We start from the raw sequence: 14528 nt of genomic DNA, 5'->3' as shown, positions 1-14528 counted from the left end.
ACCACCCTTGCCCAGTGGTTGTGGGGGTCTGCTGGGCGGGGGGATTATCGGAATCTGGAAGCCCCCTTTAACAAGGGGACCCCCAGATTCCAGCCCTGCCCCCTGTGTGAAATGGTAAGGGGGTACAATAGTACCCCTACCATTTCACAAAAAACTGTCAAAAATGTTAAAAATGACAAGAGACAGTTTTAGACAATTCCTTTATTTAAATGCTTCTTCTTTCTTCTATCTTCTATCTTCTTTCTTTTATCTTCTATCTTCCTTCGGTTTCTTCCTCCATCTTCTTCTTCTGGTTCTTCTGGTTCTGTTGGTTCTTCCTCCGGTGTTCTCATCCAGTATCTCCTCCGCGGCATCTTCTTATCTTCTTCTTCTCGGGCCGCTCCGCATCCATGATGGCATGGAGGGAGGCTCCCGCTGTGTGACGCTTCTCTCTTCATCTTTTTCTTCATCTTTTTCTCTTCATCTTCTACTCTTCATCTTCTTGTCTTCATCTTCTTTTTGGGCCGCTCCGCATCCATGATGGCATGAAGGGAGGCTCCCGCTGTGTGACGCTTCTCCTCTTCTGACGGTTCTTAAATAACGGGGGGGGTGGGGCCACCCTCTGACGCACGGGGACTTGACAGGGACTTTTCTGTGGCATTCCCCATGACATCAGAGGGGGGCGGAGTCACCCATTACATAACCCCACCCCTTCTGACATCACGGGGAATGCCACAGGGAAGTCCCCGTCAAGTCCCTGTGCATCAGAGGGGGGCGGGGTCACCAGGTGCCCCCCATTATTTAAGAACCGTCAGAAGAGGAGAAGCGTCACACAGCGGGAGCCTCCCTCCATGCCATCATGGATGCGGAGTGACCCGAGGAGAAGAAGATAAGAAGAGGCCGCTGAGGAGATGCCGGACAAGAACACCGGAGGAAGAACCAGATGAACCAGAAGAACCAGAAGAAGGAGAAGATGGAGAAAGAAACCGAAGGAAGATAGAATATAGAAGAAAGAAGAGAGAGCATTTAAATAAAGGAATTGTCAAAAACTGTCTCTTGTCATTTTTAACATTTTTGACAGTTTTTTTGTGAAATGGTAGGGGTACTTTTGTACCCCCTTACCATTTCACACAGGGGAGAGGGCCAGGATCTGGGGGTCCCCTTGTTAAAGGGGGCTTCCAGATTCCGATAAGCCCCCTGCCCGGAGACCCCCACAACCACCGGACAAGGGTTGTGGGGATGAGGCCCTTGTCCCCATCAACATGCGGACAAGGTGTTTTGGGGGGCTACCCCAAAGCACCCTCCCAATGTTGAGGGCATGTGGCCTGGTATGGTTCAGGGGGGGTGCTCTCTCATCCCCCCTTTTCGCGTGGCCTGCCAGGTTGCGTGCTCGGATAAGGGTCTGGTATGGATTTTTGGGGGACCCCATGTCATTTTTTTTTTTAATTTTGGCGCGGGATTCCCCTTAAAATCCATACCAGACCTGAAGGGTCTGGTATGGATTTTAAGGGGGGACCCCACGCCATTTTTTTTTTTTTAATTTTGGCCGGGGTTCCCCTTCATATCCATACCAGACCTGAAGGGCCTGGTATAGAATTTAGGGGGACCCCCATGTCATTTTTTTTTTAAATTTTGGTTCGGGGTTCCCCTGTGGGGAATTCCCATGCCATTTTTATCAATGAACTTTTATGTGTATTGTCAGACCGGCAATTCATTAATAGCCGCGAGTAGTTTTAAATGACTTTTTTTCCTTTGAAATGTAATTTTGCTGTCAGACTGTTCTAAACACGGGAAACATGCGCCCCTTTACAGGCATACTATAGACACCCCCCAGGTACGAAATTTAAAGGGATATTACACTTTTATTGTTTCACTTTAAGCATTATTAAAATCACTGCTCCCGAAAAAACGGCCCTTTTTAAAACTTTTTTTTTGCATTGATCCATGTCCCCTGGGGCAGGACCCAGGTCCTCAGACACTTTTTATGACAATACCATGCATATAAGCCTTTAAAATTAGCACTTTTGATTTCTCCCATAGACTTTTACAGGGTGTTCCGCGGCATTCGAATTTGCCGCGAACACCCCAAATTGTTCGCTGTTCGGCGAACTGGTGAACAACCGATGTTCGAGCTCATCCCTAGTTAAAACACAAGCCTACACTGGCTTTTTATTTATGGTAGTTCTTTTTTTTTTATATCAAAATGATTGTACGATTGAGTAATGATGACATGATCCTTATTAATGTATGTGTTTTATTAATTTTAAAACTTATACAAACCCAATCACCCCAATCACTAAAATCTATTATAAGCTTTGACACCATCATGTAGTTTTAATAGTATTTTTCAATCTGTTTAAACCTAAAGCTTTCATTATTATTATTATTATTCAGCATTTATATAGTGCCAACAGTTTATGCAGCACTTTACAATATTAAGGGAGACAATACAACAACAATAGAATTCAATACAGGATACAGGCGGGCCCTGATCCTGGGAGCTTGCAATCTAATGGGGAAGGGCAAGTGGAACAAAAGGTAATAACTGTGGGGGATCGCCTAAAAGTGGACAGAGTAGGAGATACCTGAACAGATTGGGGTAAGGAGTTCCAGAGGATGGGAGAGGTTCTGGAGATGTCCTGGAGACAAGCATGGGTGAAGGAGACAAGATAGCTGGAGAGGAGAAGGTTATGGCAGTAACAGAGAGGACGGTTTGGGTGATAATTGGAGATAAGATTGGTGATGTAGCTCAGGGCAGAGCTGTAAATGGCTTTGTATGTTATTGTTAATGTTTTGAATCGTATTCATTGGGCAATGGGAAGTCAGTGGAGATATTGGCAGAGAGGAGTGGCAGACACTGAACAGTTGGTAAGGTGGATGAGTCTGGCAGCAGCACTCATGACAGACTGAAGAAGGGACAGCCTGTGAAGAGATAGGCCTATATAGAGTTACAATAGTCAACTTGAGAAATAAAATAATGCATTGAAATACTACTTGTCCAGCCATGAAGGCCCTTGTTCAGGTACATCCTGTAATAGAGTAACAATTCCCTGTCCCCATCTTTCCATTGTGTTCCTGGTTTTTACTTAGTACGGAGGGCTTCTGTTGGGGACTACAAATAACCATTTCAGTACAAACTATGCCTTTGTTTTCACTATCAGAAAATCCACCTTGAGTTGTGTATGATGGCACTCTGCTAATGTTGTCCCATGTAATTCTAAAGACAACTTTTGTTTCAACCTCTTCTCTAGTGTTGATAGTGGCATCATCAAGAAATTTAGGGATCTGTTTGCAAAGATCCTAAACAATGTTCATTTAATTTAATAGCACTGACTGTATCATTTGTTCAGAATGACCTTGATTTGCTTGCAATGATTAAGCAGGTGGAGCCCTCCTTATATTTAGCACTTACTACAGAACAACTGAATGAGATAAAGATTAAAGACTAGGCTCACCTACAAAAAAGAAGAAATGCACATATTTTTGCAGAAGAAAAATAAAAAAATATTTTTTTTACACATAGGCCACTCTGTGGATAATGGGTACAGAAGAGACTAGTAGTTTGTTAATTCACAGATCCCTGTGAATGAATGACGTGTCTGTGTGAGCGGAGTAATCACATGCAATCAAATAGTAATACAAAACTTGTGAGTAACAGAGATATCTTATCCAAACTGTCCTCTCACTCTAGGAAAAGGACATTTCTAAAGGAAAAAAAGTCATTTAAAAGTACTCGCGGCTATAATGAATTATCGGTCCCGGCAATACACATAAAAGTCATTAAAAAAAATGGCATGGGATTCCCACACAGTCCATTACCAGACCCTTTGGGTCTGGTATGAATATTAAGGGGAACCCCGAACCAAAATTTAAAATAAAATTGCGTGGTGGTCCCCCCAAATTCCATACCAGGCCCTTCATGTTTGGTATGGATATTAGGGGAACCCCACACCAAAATAAAAAAAAAAAATGGCGTGGGGGTCCCCCTCAAAATCCATACCAGACTCTCAGGTCTGATATGGATTTTAAGGGGAACCCCGCACCAAATTTTTTTTTAAAAATGGCGTGGGGGCCCTCCCAAAAATCCATACCAGACCCTTATCCTAGCATGCAACCTGGCAGGCTGCAGGAAAAGAGAGGGGGACGAGAGAGCGCCCCCCTCCTGAACCGTACCAGGCCACATGCCCTCAACATAGGGAGGGTGCTTTGGGAACAAGGGCCTCATCCCCACAACCCTTGCCAGGTGGTTGTGGGGGTCTGCGGGCGGCGGGCTTATCGGAATCTGGAAGCCCCCTTTAACAAGGGGACCCCCAGATCCCGGCCTCCCCCCCTGTGTGAAATGGTAACGGGATACAAATGTACCCCTACCATTTCACAAAAAAGTGTGAAAATGGTAAAAATAAAAAAATAAAAAAGTCCCACGAAGTCTGCTTCTTCTTCTCTTGCTCCGCCGATGGAGCAAAAAAGAAAAAAAAAACTGTCCTCTCACTCTAGGAAAAGGAACAAAACAACATCTCAAAATAACCAAATGTCAATTCTCAAAGTAACCACAAATTAAAATCACAAAAATACACATAAATATATTACAAGTGATGTGTATCCCAAAAATGACATCCTAAAAGTAAAAATGTAAATCAGAATGTAAATTCAAATCACAGGACTGCAGAGTATTCAATCACTCAATCCAATATACTTCCCATTGTTTAACAATTTGCTGTCCAGGGCATTTATTTTTTGTTTATTTGTAAAGGTAAATTAAAATACAAAAGACATATAAATGTCAAAAGCCCTTATAAATGAAAAAAAATAAAAAAATACAACATTCATTATGACCCACACATGATAATTTTGGGAATCCTTTGGGGATCCCCCGTGCGTCAGAGGGGGGCGGGGTCACCCAGGAACGTCACGATGTGGTCCCGCCCTCAGTTATAAAAGAACGGGTCATACGGCGGTATCTGTACCTAGGATGACAATAAGCTGTACGCTCCATAGAGTTGGGCTCATCCCCTTGGTGGGAAGTATTTGTTTTTTAAATATATTTTTAAATATAATTTTAAGATAAAAGTTTTTTTAAACTACTACACCATGGGAGCCCTGTCTTTTCCTATGAGGATGTGACCAAAAGAAGACGGTGTACCATTTCCTGGATATGGTGTTAGAGGCTGTGCTGAGCAGAGGATCCGTGTGGACATTCTGACCCGATACAGGAGGCCATCCACTTTTATTGATACATGCCTATCACCCCTATAGGGGTACCAAGAGTTGGTGAGTGGGGACCCTTAAGGGGGATCACAGAAGTCACTGGATTTTGATGAAGCACAAGAGTCACTTTTCTGTATGAACACTTTGCCATTTTGGAGCTTCACTCTTATTTTTGCTATTCGTCATTTTTATATTTTTTTATACAATTTTTTGTTTTCTTTCACATTGCTGATTTGGACACTTATCACTTGGAACTATTTTTGTAACATACGGGTTTATATTTCAGATGTCAATATCTCTGCTGATAGTGGGGAATTTTTGGGTGTTATCCCCATTTTTTGCTGTTAGTGGGATTATTGAACACAATGCACTATTAGTATAGTTTGATGTTCTGTTCCTATGTATATTGTCTACACTATATTTATTGATACACGGTCATTGTGCTATATCCGCTCCGATACGAAAAAGTGTGACTACTTTTCCATCCGCTTTCGGATCGGATCGGGTGACGACGGACTCTACCGTCCGTCATCACCCGATCCCCCATAGGGGAGAGCGGCGCTCTGACAGGTCCGTCGCTGCACAATGTCCAGCGATGGACCTGTCATCTTCTTGCTCAGCGGGGATCGGTGGAGCGATCCTCGCTGAGCAAGCGGGTGTTCACGGGGCGGATCCTCACTGATCCGCCCCATGTGAAAGAGCCCTTACACTTATATATATATTATTTATTTCACTTTATTTACTTTAGGTGGTTTAGAGCACATATACACTTAGGTGGAGAATATATGTCTGTGTCTATATAGGGAGTCCATTCCCACTAGTATAGGGAGCACCACTCACCCCATATCTTTATTTATACGTTTTGAGTTTGAGAAAAGGCATGCGGGAGACTCCCAAAATGTATGTAGGAAGGTGCTCTGTTCTGATGAGACTAAAATTGAACTTTTTGGCCATCAAAGAAAACGCCATGTCTGGCGCAAACCCAACACATCACATCACCCAAAGAACACCATCCCCACAGTGAAACACGGTGGTGGCAGCATCATGCTGTGGGGATGTTTTTCAGCAGTCGGAAATGGGAAACTGGTCGGAGTTGAGGAAAAGATGGATGGTGCTAAATACAGGGATATTCTTGAGCAAAACCTGTACCACGCTGTGTGAGATTTGAGGCTAGGACGGAGGTTCACCTTCCAGCAAGACAATGACCCCAAACAAAAAAGCAACATCTGAGTGGTTTAAGGGGAAACATGTAAATGTGTTGGAATGGCCTAGTCAAAGCCCAAACCTCAATCCAATAGAAAATAAGTGCAAACCATCCAACTTGAAGATGTGGCAAACTCATAGAGACTTATCCAAAGCGACTTGGAGCTGTGATAGCTGCAAAGGGTGGCTGTAACGGAACGTCACCCACACTCCGCTTGAGTGCTTCCATCAGTATACCACTTCCTCCCAGTCTGAATCTAGATATCAGGTATTCCAACCGCTCACAAGCACAAAACAAGACGACACTTGTTTATCTGCTAACATGGACTGTTTTATTTGAGATGACACACAAATATATATACAGCAGGCTTACAATAAAACTGTACCCAGAACCTAATTAACATGAGCTAGTTATCTAATCATTGACCCAGACTAGGTGACTCAGAGATATGACCTTTCAGGGTAAGACTTTACGTCTCCTAGCTCACTGACTATTCAATACACATTACCATAAACATCAACAAAGGGTTAATTAGCACAAACAACAATAGGTGGAATACTCTTAGAAGCTGTGGTAAGCCAGATTAGACTAATTTATATTATAGAGGACAACAGACAGGTGGCTGGAGTTGATGATATTAGCATCTCCTCACAGTATGTGTCCCAAGAGTATGAATCAGTCACTATTTCTAATATGGCAAATATAGAGAGTCTATGTGTCCTGGGGGACAAGGACCCGAATCCAAAGTAACACCACCTTAAGGTTCACCAGGCATACAACTCACAAAACGCACCGTTCCCCCAAATGCCAGGGCCTATAATCAGTAGGCAAGAGGCTGTCATTCAATCCCCTCCAAAAGCCTCTGTCCCGGGTGAGTTTGCCACATTTCTCCCCCATCAAAAGTTGACTAACAAGGTCCCAGACCTCCACCTGGTCTGGACATGCGTTAGTCAGGCAGAGTGAACTCACAAAGTCTGTCCGCATGATCTCCTTTCTTAGCTGCAAGGAATAGTTGACCTCAGTAGGTGTGGGGCAGAGGTCATTGACTCTCTGTCCAGCTGTCAGCACTTCAGACGGGTGGTGTTTACAATTCCATGGCTTGGCCTGTTGCTGGGCAGAGGGGCCCACTGCCCCAGTTCCCTGCAGCTGAGAAGAAACTGTAGGTGCTAGGCAGAGGCCAGCAGGGCTCTGCCCTGTTGCCAGCGATTCAGCTGGGAGTAGCAGCTTCACTACATCATCTTGTCTCTGGAGAGAGGGGCCGACTGCCCTGGCTTGCTGGATCTCCACAGTTGTTGCCGGTGCTGGGCAGAGGTTGGTAGCACTCTGCCCTGTTGCCAGCACTTCTGCTGGGGACTTCACAACCTCTGATCCGGCTAACCGTTGGGGCAGGAGGCTGGATTCCTCCACTCCCAAACTGTGTAGCTGCCATTGGGGAGGTGAACTGGCTTCTTCCTGCTCCGTTCCCTCATCTGGCTCCTGGGACGACATGTCTCTGGTTCTGTCTCCCAGGTACATGGATCTTTGCTGGGGAAGAAAGACTGCTTCCTCCCCCCTGGCCAACTGTTGGGCACCTCCTCTCCCTTCTCCTCCTGTATCTGCTGCTGGGAAGTGATTGCCACCTTCTCACCCTGAGCCTCTGTAACTGCCACAGGTGTGGGGAAGAGGTCTTGGACCCTCTGTCTTGTGACCAGCGCTTCAGCTGGGGAAGTTCCTTGTAACTACATAGATACTGCTGTTGGTGCTGGGCAGAGCACAGTGAAGTTTGGCCCTAATACCAGCTCTTCTGCTGGAGGCTCATCAGGTTGTTCTTCCTCATCAGAAAAGTCTATCAAATCCCTTGTCTCTGCAACTGGTGTCTGGGAATAGAGGTTCACCATTTCCTGTCCGTGGAACCCAGAAGATGCTATCAGTGCTGAGCTGAGGTTAGCAGAGCTCTGCCCTGTTGTCAGCACTTCAGCTTTGGGGAAGGCGATCTCCAGATTTTCCACTGCCGATTCTCTGGCATGCTGCTGGACAGGCACATTCCTCCATCCAACATTATCTCATGAAGAAACAGGATCATCAAGGTCAGTCAGCACTTGCTGCATCCGCCATAAGGCCTCCATGTCCATAGTTGCGGGGGGGCAGGTTGGCAAAGCACACTGTTACTCTGCCACATTGCCAACTCTTCAGCCAGGATTTCAGAGTTGTCAACTAGTATTTCCTGATAGTCCCAGGCAAAGGGAGTCCAGCCCTGGCACTGAGCAGAGTCTAGCAGCCGTCTGTAGGTGATCTTCAGATGCCATTCCTGAACGACCAGAAACTCTATATCTTCCAGTGCCCAGTGCACTTGCACTTCCGAGACGTTCAGTAGCCCTTCTCTGTAATCCATGATTTCGTCCAACCGCCACTCCAAATCACTCCCAAAGTTAGGCTCCCCTGTCAGCTTCACATACAGCAGTCCCAGGCCGCCGTAGACAAAGCCTTCCGTTGGGCTGTCATCCGCTATCCAAGGGTATGCTTGGGATACATGCCACCGGAGGGCTCTGTAGCTTTCATTCAGCCGCATATCTGCCCAGACCAGCCTGCTTAATTCAGCTGTCTGCTCCTTGTGCGGTTTTTCTCCCAAAAACAGCACCCGCAATCCATACTGTGACCAGTACCTTTCCTTGAGGGGAGAACTTTTCCTTGGTGTCACTGCTCACGGGCTAGCGATTCCTTCCAGAGTTCGCAGTGAATAGAATCAAACCATCCCAGCAGGACCTGCTCTGATACTGGGCCTCTGTGCTGTATCTGCATCTCTCGCAACCTCCTTCTGAATTCCTCTTCCATGGCGGCTGGTATCTGTACCTCTCCTCTCCTGCTATCCGGACCTTGGATCCAGGTGGAAGTTTGGATGTCCCAGACTGCAGGAAGCATCCCGCTGCTTGCCACTAGGGATGAGCTTCGTGTTCGAGTCGAACCCATGTTCGACTCGAACATCGGCTGTTCGATCGTTCGTTGAATTGCGAACGATATGGGCCGTTCGCGCCAAATTCGTGTGGCGCGTCACGGCCCATAATTCACTGCGGCATCGCAGTACATTGCTTGCTGATGATTGGCCAAGCATGCACTATGACCTGCATGCTTGGCCAATCACAGCGCCGCCTTAACAGAGAGCCGTAATTGGCCAAAGCCAAGGAGGCTTTGGCCAATTATGGCTCAGGGGATTTAGTACACGCCCCACACTATATAAGGCCGCCTGCACGGCGGCCCTGTGCAGTGTGTTCCGGTGTGCTTAGAGAGAGAGAGAGACAGTGTCATTTCATTTGAGTTAGCTAGATTAGGCAGGACAGTCAGTCAGTTAGCTGCACTTAAAGTGTATTGTGTATATATATGCATCCCAGGTGTTGCATATATATATATATATATATATATATATATATACACTGTATTCAGTTTAGCTAGATCCGTTCCTGTTATCTTCTAGACTATTTACATTTAGTGCAGTGCGTCCTGCTCACAGTGTTCAGCTAGATCCGTTCCTGTTATATTCCTACTGACAGGCAGGCTTGTCTTGTTACAGTATTTTGAAGAAAATTACTGGTGTTCTTTTGATCCTATTAGTACCACAGTCAGGCAGCTAGACTATTTACATTTAGTGCAGTGCGTCCTGCTCACAGTGTTCAGCTAGATCCGTTCCTGTTATCTTCTTACTGACAGGCAGGCTTGTCTTGTTACAGTATTTTAAAGAAAATTACTGGTGATCTTTTGATCCTAATAGTACCACAGTCAGGCAGCTAGACTATTTACAGTTAGTGCAGTGCGTCCTGCTCACAGTGTTCTGCTAAACCTACAAGTAAGTGGGGTGCGTCCTGCTCACAGTGTTCAGCTAAACCTACAAGTTAGTGGGGTGCGTCCACCTCACAGTGTTCAGCTAAACCTACAAGCTAGTGGGGTGCGTCCTGCTCACAGTGTTCAGCTAGATCCGTTTCTGTTATCTTCTTACTGACAGGCAGGCTTGTCTTGTTACAGTAAATACAGCTACCTGAATAAAATTGCTGGTGTTCTTTTGATCCTATTAGTACCACAGTCAGGCAGCTAGACTATTTACAGTTAGTGCAGTGCGTCCTGCTCACAGTGTTCTGCTAAACCTACAAGTTAGTGGGGTGCGTCCTGCTCACAGTGTTCAGCTAAACCTACAAGTTAGTGGGGTGCGTCCACCTCACAGTGTTCAGCTAAACCTACAAGCTAGTGGGGTGCGTCCTGCTCACAGTGTTCAGCTAGATCCGTTTCTGTTATCTTCTTACTGACAGGCAGGCTTGTCTTGTTACAGTAAATACAGCTACCTGAAGAAAATTGCTGGTGTTCTTTTGATCCTATTAGTACCACAGTCAGGCAGCTAGACTATTTACAGTTAGTGCAGTGCGTCCTGCTCACAGTGTTCTGCTAAACCTACAAGTTAGTGGGGTGCGTCCTGCTCACAGTGTTCAGCTAAACCTACAAGTTAGTGGTGTGCGTCCACCTCACAGTGTTCAGCTAAACCTACAAGCTAGTGGGGTGCGTCCTGCTCACAGTGTTCAGCTAGATCCGTTTCTGTTATCTTCTTACTGACAGGCAGGCTTGTCTTGTTACAGTAAATACAGCTACCTGAAGAAAATTGCTGCTGTTCTTTTGATCCTATTAGTACCACAGTCAGGCAGCTAGACTATTTACAGTTAGTGCAGTGCGTCCTGCTCACAGTGTTCTGCTAAACCTACAAGTTAGTGGGGTGCGTCCTGCTCACAGTGTTCAGCTAAACCTACAAGTTAGTGGGGTGCGTCCACCTCACAGTGTTCAGCTAAACCTACAAGCTAGTGGGGTGCGTCCTGCTCACAGTGTTCAGCTAGATCCGTTTCTGTTATCTTCTTACTGACAGGCAGGCTTGTCTTGTTACAGTAAATACAGCTACCTGAAGAAAATTGCTGGTGTTCTTTTGATCCTATTAGTACCACAGTCAGGCAGCTAGACTATTTACAGTTAGTGCAGTGCGTCCTGCTCACAGTGTTCTGCTAAACCTACAAGTTAGTGGGGTGCGTCCTGCTCACAGTGTTCAGCTAAACCTACAAGTTAGTGGGGTGCGTCCACCTCACAGTGTTCAGCTAAACCTACAAGCTAGTGGGGTGCGTCCTGCTCACAGTGTTCAGCTAGATCTGTTTCTGTTATCTTCTTACTGACAGGCAGGCTTGTCTTGTTACAGTAAATACAGCTACCTGAAGAAAATTGCTGGTGTTCTTTTGATCCTATTAGTACCACAGTCAGGCAGCTAGACTATTTACAGTTAGTGCAGTGCGTCCTGCTCACAGTGTTCTGCTAAACCTACAAGTTAGTGGGGTGCGTCCTGCTCACAGTGTTCAGCTAAACCTACAAGTTAGTGGGGTGCGTCCACCTCACAGTGTTCAGCTAAACCTACAAGCTAGTGGGGTGCGTCCTGCTCACAGTGTTCAGCTAGATCCGTTTCTGTTATCTTCTTACTGACAGGCAGGCTTGTCTTGTTACAGTAAATACAGCTACCTGAAGAAAATTGCTGGTGTTCTTTTGATCCTATTAGTACCACAGTCAGGCAGCTAGACTATTTACAGTTAGTGCAGTGCGTCCTGCTCACAGTGTTCTGCTAAACCTACAAGTTAGTGGGGTGCGTCCTGCTCACAGTGTTCAGCTAAACCTACAAGTTAGTGGGGTGCGTCCACCTCACAGTGTTCAGCTAAACCTACAAGCTAGTGGGGTGCGTCCTGCTCACAGTGTTCAGCTAGATCCGTTTCTGTTATCTTCTTACTGACAGGCAGGCTTGTCTTGTTACAGTAAATACAGCTACCTGAATAAAATTGCTGGTGTTCTTTTGATCCTATTAGTACCACAGTCAGGCAGCTAGACTATTTACAGTTAGTGCAGTGCGTCCTGCTCACAGTGTTCTGCTAAACCTACAAGTTAGTGGGGTGTGTCCACCTCACAGTGTTCAGCTAAAGCTACCTGTAGAAGGTTGGTGGTGTTCTCATACTACAGGCAGCAGTTGATTTTGCTAGCTGCAGTATCAGTACATATATATATATATATATATATATTAGGGATGAGCCGAACACCCCCCTGTTCGGTTCGCACCAGAACATGCGAACAGGAAAAAAGTTCGTTCGAACATGCGAACACCGTTAAAGTCTATGGGACACGAACATGAATAATCAAAAGTGCTAATTTTCAAGGCTTATATGCAAGTTATTGTCATAAAAAGTGTTTGGGGACCTGGGTCCTGCCCCAGGGGACATGGATCAATGCAAAAAAAAGTTTTAAAAACAGCCGTTTTTTCAGGAGCAGTGATTTTAATAATGCTTAAAGTCAAACAATAAAAGTGTAATATCCCTTTAAATTTCGTACCTGGGGGGTGTCTATAGTGTGCCTGTAAAGGGGCGCATGTTTCCTGTGTTTAGAACAGTCTGACAGCAAAATGACATTTTGAAGGAAAAAACTCATTTAAAACTACCCGCGGCTATTGCATTGCCGACAATACACATAGAAGTTCATTGATAAAAACGGCATGGGAATTCCCCAAAGGGGAACCCCGAACCAAAATTAAAAAAAAAAAAATGACGTGGGGGTCCCCCTAAATTCCATACCAGGCCCTTCAGGTCTGGTATGGATATTAAGGGGAACCCCGGCCAAAATTTAAAAAAAAAAATGACGTGGGGTTCCCCCTAAATTCCATACCAGACCCTTCAGGTCTGGTATGGATTTTAAGGGGAACCCCGCGCCAAAAAAAAAAAAAAAAAACGGCGTGGGGTCCCCCCAAAAATCCATACCAGACCCTTATCCGAGCACGCAACCTGGCAGGCCGCAGGAAAAGAGGGGGGGACGAGAGTGCGGCCCCCCCTCCCTCCTGAACCGTACCAGGCCACATGCCCTCAACATTGGGAGGGTGCTTTGGGGTAGCCCCCCAAAACACCTTGTCCCCATGTTGATGAGGACAAGGGCCTCATCCCCACAACCCTGGCCGGTGGTTGTGGGGGTCTGCGGGCGGGGGGCTTATCGGAATCTGGAAGCCCCCTTTAACAAGGTGACCCCCAGATCCCGGCCCCCCCCTGTGTGAAATGGTAAGGGGGTACATAAGTACCCCTACCATTTCACGAAGAAAGTGTCAAAAATGTTAAAAATGACAAGAGACAGTTTTTGACAATTCCTTTATTTAAATGCTTCTTCTTTCTTCTATCTTCCTTCATCTTCTGGTTCTTCTGGCTCTTCTGGTTCTTCTGGTTCTTCCTCCGGCGTTCTCGTCCAGCATCTCCTCCGCGGCGTCTTCTGTCTTCTTCTCCTCGGGCCGCTCCGCACCCATGGCATGGGGGGGAGGCTCCCGCTCTTCTCTTCTTCTCTTCTTCTTTTCTTCTTTTCTTCTTTTCTTCTCTTCTTCTCTTCTTCTTCATTTTCTTCTCCGGGCCGCTCCGCAATCCATGCTGGCATGGAGGGAGGCTCCCGCTGTGTGACGGCGCTCCTCGTCTGACAGTTCTTAAATAACGGGGGGGTGGGGCCACCCGGTGACCCCGCCCCCCTCTGACGCACGGTGACTTGACGGGACTTCCCTGTGACGTCACGGGGAATGCCACAGGGAAGTCCCGTCAAGTCACCGTGCGTCAGAGGGGGGCGGGGTCACCGGGTGGCCCCGCCCCCCCGTTATTTAAGAACTGTCAGACGAGGAGCGCCGTCACACAGCGGGAGCCTCCCTCCATGCCAGCATGGATTGCGGAGCGGCCCGGAGAAGAAAATGAAAAAGAAGAGAAGAAGAGAAGAAAAGAAGAAAAGAAGAAAAGAAGAAGAGAAGAAGAGAAGAGCGGGAGCCTCCCCCCATGCCATGGGTGCGGAGCGGCCCGAGGAGAAGAAGACAGAAGACGCCACGGAGGAGATGCTGGACGAGAACGCCGGAGGAAGAACCAGAAGAACCAGAAGAGCCAGAAGAACCAGAAGAACCAGAAGATGAAGGAAGATAGAAGAAAGAAGAAGCATTTAAATAAAGGAATTGTCAAAAACTGTCTCTTGTCATTTTTAACATTTATGACACTTTTTTCGTGAAATGGTAGGGGTACTTATGTACCCCCTTACCATTTCACACAGGGGGGGGCCGGGATCTGGGGGTCACCTTGTTAAAGGGGGCTTCCAGATT

This window comes from Aquarana catesbeiana, linkage group LG06 (genome assembly GCF_042186555.1).
Source record: "Aquarana catesbeiana isolate 2022-GZ linkage group LG06, ASM4218655v1, whole genome shotgun sequence".
NCBI lineage: Eukaryota > Metazoa > Chordata > Amphibia > Anura > Ranidae > Aquarana > Aquarana catesbeiana.
The sequence above is the reverse complement of the archived record's forward strand: the minus strand, read 5'-3'. Positions refer to the sequence as shown.